At 42.9% G+C, this 15,787-nt stretch overlaps 1 long non-coding RNA gene across 1 annotated transcript in view; it reads left to right on the forward strand.

Annotated features, from left to right (window-relative positions):
* LOC103634729 (uncharacterized) overlaps positions 1-2,095 on the forward strand; it is a 38,036-nt gene extending 35,941 nt beyond the window's left edge. Inside the window, exons 2-3 of the long non-coding RNA XR_002264520.1 lie at positions 1,839-1,885; positions 2,006-2,095. This is a non-coding gene — a long non-coding RNA (uncharacterized lncRNA). The remainder of the gene's footprint in view (positions 1-1,838; positions 1,886-2,005) is intronic.
* The last annotated feature ends 13,692 nt before the right edge of the window (positions 2,096-15,787 follow it).

Raw genomic sequence — 15,787 nt, forward strand, 5'->3', positions numbered from 1 at the left:
GTGTTAGCTAGCCATTCTGGGTATTTTACTTCTCTGATGACTCCAGCGCTGAGGAGTCTTTTCACTTCATTCCGAGCACCTTCGGCTTTGTCATCGGACATCTTCCGAAGCCTCTGCTTTCTAGGTCTGAAGGATGGATCAACATTGAGCGAATGTTCAATAACATCCCTGTTGACACCACAGAGATCATTAGCTGACCATGCAAAGACATCTTTGTTGTTGAACAGAAACCTTATTAGGGTTTTCTCCTGCTCTTCAGACAATTGAGATCCCAATAGCACCTTCTGCTCTGCTATATGATCACATAAAAGCATGGGCTTCGGCTGATCAGCCGAAGCAGCCTTCTCCCTTCTGTACTTGTATTGCTCACAAGCTTCGGCTCCATCTATGTTATGGATTGCTTTTGAATCTGTCCAGTTTCCTTCGGCCTTTCTGGCAGCTTCTTGACTTCCATGAATAGCAATAGGCCCTTGATCCGAAGGTATCTTCATGCAAAGATATGCTGGGTGAAGAATTGCTTCGAAAGCATTGAGTGTCCCACGACCAATGATTGCGTTGTAAGGGTATTCCATGTCAACAATATCAAATACAACTTGTTCAGTCCTTGTATTGTTGATAAATCCAAAAGTCACTGGCATCATGATCTTGCCGAGTGCCACAATCTGCCTTCCTCCGAAGCCACAAAGGGGATGTGTAGCATCATGGATCTTATCTTCGGGCTCTTGCATCTGTCTAAAGGCCTTAACAAATATAATATCCGCTCCACTGCCTGTGTCAACCAAAACATTGTGAACCAGAAATCCTTTGATAACACAAGAAATAACCATAGCATCGTTGTGAGGGTAATCCTTGAGTTGAAGGTCCTCTTGGGAGAAAGTAATCGAGATGTGGGACCATCTTGACTTGATGAAGGGTCCTTGCACCCCGACATGCTGTACCCTTCTCTGTGCCTCCTTCTGCTTCTTGTTGGCTGGCTCTGAGAATGAACCGCCTGTTATCGAGAGTACCAGCTTCGGAGCCGAAGCAGCTCCAGCGTGGTTGTTGAACGAAGCCATCAGCTCAAACAAGTGGAAGTGAGTTCACCGGAGGTGGGCGCCAATGTTGGGGACTTGTTCTCAAATGCTATGAATCAAGAACAAGGCAACATAAAATGTTAAATAATAATGTCCTTCGCCCGCTGAAGCATTATCTCCCCAAGGATCTAATGAACTTCGGACGAAGGCTACGAGCAGGATACCACGAAGGTCATACCTTCGTGATCAAATATAAAACAATCCGAGATAAAATATAAAATATTAAACATTAGAGAAAGATCTATTGAAAAACAAATGATATTATTCATTTATCTTATAATATGAACCTAAATATTAAAACATAATATTTAGGTACGTTTATACCTTCGCCTTGGCAGAAAGTAATAATTCCAGCGTAATGCGTTAGCGATTATAAGATTGCGTGAACAGTGCCGGGGTACTGTTCACCTATTTATAGGCACAGGGCGCAGCCTATGTAAAATTACATTTATATCCTTTACAATCGACTACAATAATGACACAAAACATCATGGGTTTTTAAGTCAATCCATCTTTAAGTCGGTTCGGCCCTTCGTCTTGAAATCTGTCATTGTGCCGAAGCTCTATAGGTGATAGCTTCGGCGCTTGCTCCTGAGAAGATCTTCCGAAGATGTTCTCTTTCTTTAGGATCTTCGGCTACGAAGCATACCCCCAACACGAGTGAACAAACATGTCTTTGCTGCTTCGTCTGTTTGAAACTAGAGATATCAACCTTTAAGTGCAGCTTAAGGTTTTTTGGGGATGATTCTTTGTTTATCATTGCAGGATATAATGCACATGGGTTAGTTCATCTCTTTTTCTTTTGCACCCAGGTATGCCATTTTGGGGATTTCTCCACTATGTATGTTTAAATGAGCACATTATTTTGAAGCCTTTTATTATCATGTTGTTATGTTCTATGTTGTTTACTGCTTGCTTGGTGTAATCTCTAGACCCGTGGATCCAGTTGCTTTTGCAAGGGAAAGAGATATGCCTTCTGATTCAGATAGGACCTTAAATGAAGACAAACGTTTCATATCTTGTAGTATACCACGGGAGCATCAAAAGATCTTTGAATTGGGCTGAAGAAAACGCAGAACATAGTGTAAAATCTTATAGTGTAATCTTATAGTGTAAAATTTAGAGTCTATTGTCACCCATACATATAAGTGCCTTGTGAACGTTTATGAAACCAGGGAAGAAGACATTGTTCTGTATGGCCAGTCTGTTGGTAGCGGACCAACCCTTGATCTAGCTGTTCGTTTCAATCATGAAGAGATGTGGTATTAATCATAGATAAGGGGTGTTTAGTTCCAAAGACTAATGTTTAGTACGTATCACATAGAACATTTGAATCTCATTTTACTATGGGTTTTGTATATCATAGTGACATTTGTCTTTATGTATTGATGTTTTATACTCACGTTGTTTGGTTGCTGGACTAGCGTTCGGCTACTGCTCCTGCTACGTCACGTTATATAAAAAGTAAATATTGTAGCATTTGCAGCTGTCACAGCTCTTAGACCATCACCAAATAAGTGTACTAATTTTTAACTTACGTAGCGAAGCACGGGCACATACCTAGTGACAACATAAGAATATATGTGACTAATGTGTGTTTTGCAGAGCAAATGGTAAGTTAGGTCGCATTACAGGAGGTTGCGCTGCAACGGTGGAAACAATCCCTCAGATGAGAACTTGAAGTGACGGCTGAAAAAGGCGAAACAAAAGATGAAGGTCTTCATATTCCAAGTGTCGAAGGAGTTGTGGACACTTGGTATTAAGTTAGGTCTTCTATTTTTATTTTAGTCATACTATAAAGAGGGGTTGTGAATGAGTAGTTTGACCAAGAGAATTCTAGTGTAGTGTTGGTGCATATTCACACTCACAACTAGTGCTAGGTGTCACTCTATAACACACTCACGAGTTAGAACGAAATCGGGTTGTTGGCCTAGGGGCACCGGACTGTCCGGTGCTACCCCTGACAGTGGGCCCTGGTAGCCCCGGGAGCAACCCTCTACTCCCAGGAAAACCCAAGAGCAAGCAATTCGTATTAGTCGCGCACTGAACTGTCTGGTGCACATCGGACTGTCACTGTTCACTGTCTGATGCGCTATCAGAGCAACGGCTAGCTGTCAGAACTAGTCGTTGGTGCGCATCGTTGGCGCACCGGACTTTGTGGTGCGCCCATGCGCAGTAGCCTACAGTAACGACTAGTTTTGGTTGGTGTGGGTATTTATACCCCCTCTACCAGCCACATTTAGGGTCTTGCTGCCCACATACACTTGTATTCATTGCTAGTGAATTGCAAGCCCACAAAGCATAGTGAGGTGATTAGGAAAACCATAATCCCATGTTCGGACCTCATTAGTGCGCATGAGAGCCACCTAGAGCACACACCATATGCATTAGGCTTCTCTTGGTCAAGTGAAAGTGTATAGTTTGTTACTCTTGGTGATCGGCATCACCTAGACAGCTTGGTGGCGATTGGAGTTCGGTGATCACCCCGGAGGACTTGTTAATGACTCGACTCAAGATTGTACGTGGTCGTGAGGGATCTGAAAGCATCTAGGCCCCTGGTTGTTTTAGTGATTAATGACAACATAAGATTATGTGTGACTAACATGTGTTTTGCAGAGCAAATGGTAAGTTAGGTCGCATTATAGGAAGTTGTGTTGCAACGGTGAAAACAATTCCTGAGATAAGAACTTGAAGTGACGGCTGAAAAGACGAATCAAAAGATGAAGGTATTCATATTCCGAGTGTCGAAGGAGTTGCGAACACTCGATATAGAATTAGGTCTTCTATTTTTATTTTAGCCGTACTATAAATAGGGGTTGTGGATGAGTAGTTTGACCAAGAGATTTCTAGTGTAGTGTTGGTGTATATTCACACTCACATCTAGTGCTAGGTGTCACTCTATAACACACTCACAAGTTAGAATGAAATGGTTTTGAAAAACCAAAGAAAAAAAGAAGTTAGGGTTGCTGTCTTAGGGGCACCGGACTGTCCGGTGCGCCCTCTGACAGTGGGGCCAGCTAGCCCCGGGGGCAGCGCCTCTGCCCCCGAGAGAACCGAGAGCAACGAGTTTGAGAAATGATTTTTAGCGGTCACACCGGACTATCCGGTGTGCACCAGACAACTACTGTTCACTGTCCGGTGCGCTGTTAGCCCAACGACTAGCTATTAGAACTAGCCGTTGGAGCCAACCATTGGCACACCGGTGGCGCACCGGACTGTCCGATGCACCCATGCGCAGAACAGTCAAGTAACGCCTAGTTTGGTGGGTGGGACTATTTATACCCCCTCCACCTACCTCATTGAGTGTCTTGCTGTCCACATTAAAGCCCACACATTGCTAGAGCATTGCAAGCACCACAAAGCCTAGTGAGGTGATTAGAAAATCTTAATCCCGTGTTAGGACCTCATTAGTGCAAGTGAGAGCCACCTAGAGCACACACCACATGCATTAGGCTTCTCTTGGTCAAGTGAAAGTCTATAGCTTGTTACTCTTTGTGATCGGCATCACCTAGACGGCTTGGTGGCGATTGGAGCGCGGTGATCACCCTAGAGGATTTATTGGTGACCTGGCTCAAGATTGTACGCGGTCGTGAAGAATCCACCCCGCTGGAGTGGCAAAGGATCACCTCATAGTGAGTACTTGGTTCTTGTGAGGACCAAGGGGGAGCGATACCCTTGCACAGGTGCTCCAACGAGGACTAGGGAAGAGTGCCGACTCTTCGATACCTCGGCAAAAAAATGGAGGAGTCTTCTTAACCTTGCTTTACATTCCGCATTTAATTTGAGTATTTCACTTTGTTCAATTGTTTAGCAAGTATTTGAAGTAATGACTTAGGGTTGTTGTCTTTCTAGTAGTATTCATTTATTGCTAGTAGTTGGGTGAAGTTGGGCTCTTGCTTATGGTTTAATATTTGTTGAACTTTTAGAAAAGCTCAATTCACCCCCCTCTTGGGCATCATGATCCTTTCAATTGGTATCATAGCCTTGTTGCTCCTAGATTAGCTTAACTGCTAGAGTAGCGATGTCCGGCGGGGATGGACCTCCTCCCATTTTTTATGGTGACGATTTTCCTTATTGGGAAATTTGTGTGGAAGCTTACTTAGAGGCTATAGACATTGGTGTCTATAAAGCCGCCACTCAAGGGTTCCCCGAACCAAGAGATCCCACAAATCTTGTAGGTGATGAGTATAATTATGGAAACTGGAATGCTAAGGCAAAAACACTCTTTAGGGGCCTTTGCAAAGATGTTTTAATAAAGTAAGAAATCATAGAAATGCTCATGATTTGTGGATGGATATTTGTGCTCTACATGAAGGAATTAAAAGTGAGTGTGAGGAGAGATATCACATTGCAATGAAAAAAATTAAATTCTTTTGAAATGCTTGCAAATGAGAATACTAATGATATGTACTCACACCTTAACATTCTTGTATAGGAAGTCAACAGCTTGGGGCTCACCCAAATTTCACAACCGGATGTTGTGAGGAAGATTCTCAGTGTCCTCCCAATTAACAAATATGGACACATTGTCAATGTCCTACATCAAATGGATCTTTCAATTGCTACTCCAACTCAAATATTAGGAAAGATCAACGCTCATCAAATGTATATGCACATAAATGATAAGGATGGGTCTTTATCCAAGAGAAAAGACTTGGCTCTCAAAGCTAGCCAAGAAAAGAAAGGGAAGGCCAAAATGCAAGTTGAGAAAGAATCCTCAAGTGATGATGATTTTGATGCAAACATTGCCTCGAGATTATGTAGGATTATACACAAAAGATCCTTTTTTGGCTCTCTCTTTAGCTCTATGTCTCTTATCCCTAGGAGAGGCCTTCCTCCACTAGCAGGTTTCGTCGGAAAACTTATCTATTCTGGTGTGGATGGCAAGCAGGACTATATTTCTTGGTTTCAATAGGACTCCTTACGAACGTTATTTCTATCTACTATTATCTAAAAATAATCAAGTTATTAATGACTCGACGAAACCAAGAAATAACCCCGTATGTGCGAAATTATAGAAGATCCCCTTTAAGATCAAACAATTCCATCGAATTGAGTATGACTGTATTTGAAATGCATTGATCATTACATGGAATTCTATTAAGATATTATATGAAAGTGGAATTTCTTCCATTCTCATTTGAGAATGCGAATACAAGGAGGTATTTTGTGTTTGGGAAAGTCCGAAGGAAAAAGGATTTGGAATCTACCATTTCTTTTGTTTTTCCCTTATAAAAATAACTCAAACAGAATCCAATTATCTACTCTACAAGAATGAAATGCTTGTTATGCCTAATATACTTAGTTTAACCTATATCTCTCATGCTGGAACCAATCCCATCCTTAATGATAGGGCGTCTCCCATTGTAAACATACTACGAGCAAATTTTAATTTTCATTTTTAAGCTCATGCTCGGCAATTTTGGCATTCAACATAGCTATGTGATCATTTTGTTCTTTAATAATAGCAAGGTGATCATTCATAGCATTAACATCAATATCTCAACATCTAATGCAAATAGTACCATGCTCAATGGTAGATGTAGGGACATGGCAAGTATTCAATTCCTCAATTTTAACAATTAAACTAGCATTTTCAGTTTTGAGACAAGAAATTGAATCATTGCTTGTATTTAGATCTTTAATCAAGTTTTTGCATTTTTCAACTTCAAGAGCAAAAGCATCTTTAAGCTTAACAATTTTTTTGTTCTCCTTAACGAGTAGATCTTCTTGGCATTCGAAGATTTCATCCTTCTCGTTAATGGTTTTTATTAATTCATTGTTTTCTCCTTTTGTTCTATGGTAAGGTTTGCAAAAAGAGAAGACAAATCATCATTCTTTTCACTAGATCTACCCTCATAATAGGAAGTAGTATATTTGGGGGTGTCTCTAGAGTATACCTTCTTATTTTTGTCCTCCTTGGCCATGAGACACTTGTGACCGATGTTGGAGAAGAGAAGACCCTTGTTGATGGCGATGTTGGCAGCATCCTCATCGGAGGAGAAGTCAGTGGAGCCCTCGTTGGAGTCCCACTTCCTTCCAATGTGCGCCTCGCCACTCTTCTTGTTGTAGTACTTCTTCTCCATCTTCTTCTTCCCTTTCTTGTCGTCGTCCCTGTCACTATCACATTCATATGGACATTTTGCAATATAGTGACCAGAATTACCACACCGGTAGCAAACCCTCTTGGAGCGGGGTTTGTACTCCTTCCCCTTCCTTTGCTTGAGGATTTGCTGGAAGCTCTTAATAATAAGAGCCATCTCCTCGTTGTCAAGCTTGGAGGCATCAATTGGGAGCCTATTGGTTGGTGTAGGCTCTTCCTTCTTTTCTTCCGTTGCTTTGAATTAAACGGGTTGCACCTTGGGTGTGGAGGTGGCACCTTGCTCCAAGTTGACAATGTGTTTGGAGTCTTTAATCATAAGTTCAAAGCTCACAAACTTGTCAATCACCTCCTCGGGAGACATTTGCTTATACCTAGGATTCTCACGAATTAATTGCACTTGAGTGGGATTACAAAAAATAAGAGATCTTAGAATAACCTTGACCATTTCATGGTCATCCCACTTGGTGCTCCTAAGGTTGCGGACTTGGTTCACCATTGTCTTGAGCCGGTTGTACATGGCTTGTGGCTCTTCTCCTTTGTTGAGGATGAACCGACCGAGTTCTCTCTTGATTGTTTCCCGCTTGGTGATCTTGGTTACTTCGCCCCCTTCGTGCGCCGTCTCGACGACGTCCCAAATTTGCTTGGCATTTTTTAACCCTTGCACCTTGTTGTACTCCTCTCTACACAAGGAAACAAGGAGTATGGAGGCGGCTTGAGAGTTGAAGTGCCTACTTGGGTGGCCTCATCGGAGTCATAGTCCTCATCATCTACTTATGGTGCCTGCGCTCCAAACTCAACAATATCCCAAATGCTTTCATGGAGTGAGGTTAGATGGTACCTCATTTTATCACTCCACATACAATAATATTCACCATAAAAGTATGGTGGTTTGCCTAAGGGAACAGAAAGTAAAGGAGCATGTTTATGAATGCGAGGATAGCGAAGAGGGATCTTACTATACTTCTTAAGCTCTTGGCGCTTTGAAGATGTCGACTCGGCGTCGAAGGTTGAGGGCGTGGATGAGTCGATCTCGTAGTAGACCACCTTCTTCATCTTCTTTTTATTCTTGTCGCCCTTCTTATGTGATTTGATGGAGCCGGCGGTTTCATCCTTATCTTCCTTATGCTTGTCGCTGGGCTCATTTGACAGAGTCTTGCCTTTATTCTTCTTCCCCAAAGATCCGAGCTTTTCCCCGGTGATCAACTCCTGTTTGGCGTGTTCTCCTGACATTACTTCGAGTTGTTAGACTCTAATGAAATACCAGGCTTTGATACCAATTGAAAGTCACCTAGAGGGGGATGAATAGGCGAAACCTGTAAATTATAAAATTTGAACACGAACTTCGCCTGGAGTTAGGATTAGAAACAAATAATAATGAATACGGAGTGTGGAAGAGAGTTCTTCTTGCTATGAGTTGCTCAATCAATGCTGATAACTTTGGGAGCTAACTCAAAAGATTGTGAGCAAGAGAACTTAGAGAGAGGAGAGAGGAAGAATCAAATCGTAGGATAAGGATCAACACAAATGAACACAACGATTTGTTTCCTTAGGTTCGGTTCCAAAGAACTTACTCCCCGTTGAGGAGGCCATGCAGGCCGGGTCTTTTACAACCCTTTCCCTCTCTCAAACGATCACTTAGACCGGTTGAGTGCTTTTTCTTAATCTCAAGGATCACTAAGACCCTACAAGGACCACCACACACTTTGGTGTCTCTTGCTAGCTTTTACAAGTCACTATAGAGTTTAGAAGGAGATGAAGAAAGAACAATTAAAAGCCAAGCAACAAGAGCAACAAATGAAACATGAATCACACTCTCTCAAGTCGCTAATCACTAATGATCACTTGTCTTAATTGTGGTACTTGGAGAGGTTGGAAGCTTTGAATGTGTCTTGGAATGGATTGCTAGCTCTTGTATTGAATGTGTGTGAGTAGAATGCTTGGGTCAATTGAATGGAGGTGGTTGGGGTTGTATTTATAGCCACCAACCACTTCCTAGTCGTTGCCTCCTTTCTGCCAACCACGGACGGTCCGCGCCCCTGGACCGGCCGGCCCGCCCCTGCACATCAACTCTATGATGTTTACCTCACAAACTCTATGGCATGCTCTTAGGGTGTTTTTAATGAGTGTGTGTTATGTTTTCACCTATGATGTTGTCACCAGTCTTGCAGTTCTTGTTTATGGATTTTTTCTCATAGTTTTGTGAACAAGATACTTATGTTGCGTATGCGCTTATACTTTCTATACTATTACATGACTTTTTCTCTGTCAAACTTCTTGAGTATCACTAACTATCTTTATTTACATGTTGTGCACAAGAGTTAATGCGAATAACCCATGTTGTCTCCCTCCGACCGGTGCTATAGAGGACACTCTATCTGGGCCAACGCCTGCTCATGATTACGTCTCCCACACGCTCGGCGCTGAGGCACAACTGCCTACATCGATATCACACAATGCACTGTGCAGACCATGTGTGTGGTGCTGCGACACGACTGCTCGCCTCGGTAAGTGCAGAGCGAAAGCCTATCCGTGCCCTATGCACAGTACACGCTTCAACCACTCGCATTGAATGCGAGTGGCGATCTTGCTTCCAGCCGAAGGCTTATGCCATGCGCCCACAGGCCACGTGGCAGCACCGAACCCCTTCCTGAGCAGAGTGCAAATACCAAGAGCGCATGTTGGATTAAAGTCTTAAGCTCCCCTAGAATGGGGTCCGGATGTCAGACGGGGAGGTCTAAGACCCTCGTGTGGCGGTCTAGACAGTACACGTGGAGGTCCGGGACCCGTCCATGGGGGGTCGGGTCCCACCTGCGGGGGTCTAGACTCATGGTAGCAATCCCTAAGCATCTTCATCCCTAGGAAACGTGGTAGCACCGGACTTGTCCCCGAGTAGGGAGCGGGTTCGAAGGCCAGCAGTCCTGTAAGACGAGTCTGGACCCATGGGTCCGACTGCTCAGTTCCTTAGTACACGGTTAGAGGTAATCACACAGGTTTCTGCCTTGACATAGTAGGAGAGGGTATCCCAGTTATGGGGTATCGACGGCTAGTTTTTTTAAAATCTCAGCTAGGCTAGGTTCACTAACTTAGCCCTAAATAACTTGTTTTGGATTGGGGCCTATTTATACCCCTCCACTCCTTTGTTGGTGGTTGTTGCTCCCTAAAAGCATCTAGGCCCCTGGTTGGTTTTAGTGATTAATGACAACATAAGATTATATGTGACTAACGTGTGTTTTGTAGAGCAAATGACAAGTTAGGTCGCATTACAGGAGGTTGCGCTGCAACAGTGAAAGCAATCCCTCAGATGAGAACTTGAAGCGACGGCTAAAAAAGGTGAATCAAAAGATCAAGGTCTTCATATTCCAAGTGTCGAAGGAGCTGTGGACAGTTGGTATAGAGTTAGGTCTTCTATTTTATTTTAGCCGTACTATAAAGAGGGGTTGTGGATGAGTAGTTTGACCAAGAGAATTCTAGTGTAGTGTTGGTGCATATTCACACTAAACCCTAAACCAGAATTCTAGGGTTTAGGGTTTAGTTTGACCAAGAGAATTCTAGTGTAATGTTGGTGCATATTCACACTCACAACTAGTGTAGTTTTACCAAGAGAATTCTAGTATCGTTGGCGCACCGGACTGTTTGGTGCGCCCATGTGTAGTAGCCTACAATAACGAGTAGTTTTGGTTGGTGTGGGTATTTATACCCCCTCTACCAGCCACATTTAGGGTCTTGGTGCACACATACACTTGTATTCATTGCTAGTGCATTGCAAGCCCACAAAGCATAGTGAGGTGATTAGAAAAAACATAATTCCATGTTAGGACCTCTTTAGTGCGCATGAGAGCCACCTAGAGCACACACCATATGCATTAGGCTTCTCTTGGTCAAGTGAAAGTCTATAGCTTGTTACTCTTGGTGATCGGCGTCACCTAGACGGCTTGGTGGCGATTGGAGTTCGATGATCACCCTGGAGGACTAGTTGGTGACTCAACTCAAGATTGTACGTGGTCATGAGGGATCCATCGCGACGGAGAAGCAAAGGATCATCTCATAGAGATCACTTGGTTCTTACGAGGACCAAGGGGGAGCGATACCCTTGCACGGGTGCTCCAACGAGGACTAGGGAAGAGTGTCGACTCTTCAATACCTAGGAAAAAAATTGTAGGAGTCTTCTGGCCCTTACTTTACATTCCACATTTACTTTGAGCATTTTACTTTGTACAATTGCTTAGTTAGTATTTGTAGTAATGACTTAGGGTTGTTGTCTATTTAGTAGTATTTACTTATTGCTAGTAGTTTGGGTGAAGTTGGGCTCATGCTTAGGGTTTAACTTTTGTTGGAGTTTTAGAAAAGCCCAATTCACCCTCCCCCCTCTTGGGCATCTTGATCCTTTCACTCCCCACTCATACACCATGATTAGAACTCCATGGCCACTCCACTCTTTCCCTTTGTGGGTGTGGTGGTTAAAGAGTGATAGGTTCTTGATTAAAGAGTAAGAAAGTTTTGTAAGCTAGTCGTGGTAGCATTAGAGAGCTTGAGAAACCTTGTGAGAGCTGACCTACTCTTGAACACTTGAGCAAGTCAAATAATTCTATTTCATTGCATTCGTTACTCTTGGAGCTTTCCTCCTAGGTGGCAAGGTGTCATTGCTAAGCGCCCAAGGGTGTGTGAGCGATTAGCTAGTCTGTAAAAAAGCTTGGTCTTCCTATTGAGAAAAGGGCACCCTTAGTAGATTGGTGGGAAGTGATTGTTTTGGACCCAACCAAGAGTAGACCTTGTTACTCCACTCACTGGCTTCCACAATAGAGATTTATGGCACCTTTGGTGGTCCTAACTTCTATCAAACAAATCACTGTATCTCTTGATTAGTTTGCCTCGCATTTGTTCATATTTCATATTTATTTGTGTTTTCCGCTTGTCCTACTCGAGTGTGGTTGTTTGTGCTTATAGGTTTCATGTGAAGGTGTTCACACCCTTTATAACAAACACACTCCAAGTTGCATTGATGTAGATGAGGTGGGAGGCTCAAAATAAGCACATCTTAGTTTGTTCTCTAGCCAAAATCGGCCAAGACACCAAAAGAACCTAATTGGCCTAGTTTGACATTGTGCCAAGTTTGAAACGGAAAGCATGCCTAGTCATCATTAGAACTTGGCTAGACCGAGTTTGCTCTGAGTGCAATATTTTAATTTTTTTATGTGTTAACAGTTTGAGAAAAAAATTGTAAAGCATATTCATCATTGAAAGGAAAATGGGCTATATGTCATTTCTATATTGGTTTTGGTGTTTGATGACCAACACAACATCATGATCTAACTAGTTTGCTAAGTATATGGTTGCAGGTTCATAAGAGTCAATTTGAAGTATTCAATGCAACAATTAGCTCAGATCAAGGCCTGGAAGGGCATATTTTGGATGAGATGAACTATGAGTACTTCACAAGTTTGTATAAGTTCTAAGTGCCCATAGGAACATATTTGAGCACCTTAGAAAGATTGAAAGTTTAGATTTTGGAAAAGATGCATTTGGAGCCGAGTTTGAGTCAAAGCTAGAATATGAGTTGGATGGATCAAAAAGATAAAGAACTATGGCTTAGACTATTTGGAAAGACTCTATATAAGTATGTGTAAGTCATAGGAATGCTCTCAAAGATAGACAAATTGAATCATGGAAGAAAAGCCCAATTTGGACTTAACTCTAGTGGGTCTGCGACGCACCAAACCAGTCCGGTGGTGCACCGGACCAAGTACACGGTGAATGTATTTCTAGGTTTATGTGGCTTGGTGCATCGAACCACTTACACAAAGAGGACCTCTATAGGGCTTCGGTGGCCTAGTGCACCAGACCACTTACGCAGAACGATTGTCTATTAAAGAGCTGAAGCACATGATGCACTAGACTAGTTCAGTGTGCATCGGACCTGTCAAGTTCAATGGCTAGTTCCTACTCTAACGACTAATTCAACGACTATTTGACATGAGAGCTGACGTTGTAGGGTCCGGTGGTGCACCGAACTAACCTTGGGTGTAGATTTGTGCTCTTCTCCGCTGTGCCATGCATCTAAGCCACAGAACCGGAAGGACCTAGACTCAAGGAAGGACAGAGACGAAGGGCAACAATTGCTACCAACTCGACAGGGCATGATTAGAGATGGCAATGGGTATCCAAAACCTGAATACCCGCCATGTTTTATCCGATATGAAGGCGGGTATGATATGATATCTATACTCGTGGGTATGTTAATGGATAAGAACCTCTACCCGTTAGGTAGTCGGGTATGAGTGGGTACCCATACTCGTATACCCTTGGGTAAAATATACCCGCATCATACCACTATTACCATTTCATAAGCCCATCTTAGCTAAAAAATCATTGTTCGATTATTGTTTTTTAACTATCAAGGTATGTGAAAGTCGCCCAGATGGGTGTGAATAGGTGAGACCTGAAATTTACAACTTAAAACAAAAATTCAACCCTGGGTTAGCATTAGAACAAAAATAAGAATAATCGGAGTAAGGGAGAGGTGTTCTTCTTGCTTAGAGTTGCTCTAATGAATGCATAATTACTTGAGAGCAACTCAAATTGATATAGAATCAAACACAACCAATAGAACAAGAGAGAGGGGGAGAGGAAGAATCAAATCACAAATAAAGAGTAAGCACAAAGAACATGAGAGATTTGTTTCCCGAGGTTTGACTCCAGAGAACATATGTCCCTGTTGAGGAGTCCACTATGGACGGTCTTCTTCAACTGTTTCCCTCTCTCAAACAATCACAGAGACCGATCAAGGTTTCTTCTCTTTTCCGGAGGACACCAAGTCCCACAAGGACCTCCACACAAAGAATTGGAGTCTCTTGCTAACTTGTTACAATTTGAGAATGAGGTTGGGAATGAGAAATAGACTCAAGAACAACTACAAAATTTGCAACAACCGAAGAACACAAGGCACTAAGTCTCTCTAACTCAAATCGATCGAATATGACACTTGTGTGGCTTTGAATGCTTAGAAGATGATGAAATCAATGTATGGGTGTTTAGTGTAGCTCTTGTGTCTTAAATGAGCTGGTTGGGGTGTATTTATAGCCGCAACCACCCCCACATAGTTGTTGGAGTGAAGTGGATAAATCTGCATAGTTCTACATCGCACCGGACCTTGCAAAGTGACGGTTCGGTGACGCACTGGACCCCTGTCAGTCTGCTATAGCAAGGAGCCATTATGACAGGGGTAGGTATTCTCAAGGGCACTAGACCAGTCCGACGTGCCAACAAACCTCTGCCACGTCAGTCTAGCCGTTGGAGGGAAGTTGACGATTGAACTTGTCAGACAGTTCGATGCGCCAACCTCCGAACAACCCAAAAACAACTTCTCTGTGCAAATGGACCGACGACCAACTGGATGGGTCCGATGCTCCAGCCGCCAGAGACCAGTTTCAGAGCCCTATGTGCACCCGGTTTGGTGCACCACCGAACCGGTCTGTTGCGCCTCTGTATAGACCGAGTTTGGCTAACTTGAGCATATCTTCTTCAAACGAGTTTGATTGTACTCGAGGGTGTTCCTATGACTTGGTATCTAGTAACTTTCCAACTAGCCTAAGTCATGAAACATGGTTGTTTGATTTCTTTCAACTCATATTCCTGTTTTTGCTCAAAGTAGCTCCAAAAGAGTGTTTTGTTGAAACTGAGCTATCCAACCTCTTTAGCTTAGTCAAATAGGTTCCTATGAGTATTTAGAACTTATCCAATATATAGAACTTTGCTAGTTCATATGTTCCAAGATTTACCTCTTTTTGGTTGGATTTGAATTGTTTTTGACTTAGAAACTGAATTGTTGAACTTATGAACATGTGAATCTAAGAAAAGGCAAAGTAGTTAGTCAGAATGGTTGCGATGGTCATCAAACACCAAAATCAGTATAGAAAATGGTTTAAGCCCATTTCTCTTTCAGTATGCAATCATATGGTTTGTTATATTTGAAGTTGAACTTACTTTTATATGTTTGTTTGACATTTTGAGTGACTTATATATTAGAATTTGAGGTAAATTTACCAGCACGGGTGTTGGTACAGCTAAGATTCTATACCCGCGAGCATATTTATGTAACTCGAAGGATATAATTTTTTATAGGTGCCGATATAGAATGCTACTATTTAATGGGTATATATCTGTTGCCATCTCTAGACGTAGTTGGAATGTGGTCAAGTAGGAGCCTATAGTGCACCCGGAAGCTGCAACGCAGTCGAGCAGGATCCACCAGCCGTCACCTGGCCACTATGGCAACACTATGAGGGTTTGTTTGATCCAACTATTGGTGAATCTGTGCTTGATTTTGGTTCAATTGATTCCAAATTGTTGAATTTTGGATATCTAGTTGGCGTTGAGATCTCACGCTCGTTCAGTCGTTCTGCAAGGTGCCGCGTGCACGTGGCCCATCGCGTGGTCTTCATGTTATTGGCTGGCAGCCACGCCATCGCGATCATGTTGTATCCTCGCTTCGCACGAGTATTTCTACCTCCATCTCCACCTCGTCGCATGGCCTTCCGAGCATGCATAGCCACCATGTCGTATCCTCCTGGCTCCGCACGGGCATTTCTACCTCCATCTCCACCTCGTCGCATGG

Source organism: Zea mays, chromosome 8, assembly GCF_902167145.1.
Source record: "Zea mays cultivar B73 chromosome 8, Zm-B73-REFERENCE-NAM-5.0, whole genome shotgun sequence".
NCBI lineage: Eukaryota > Viridiplantae > Streptophyta > Magnoliopsida > Poales > Poaceae > Zea > Zea mays.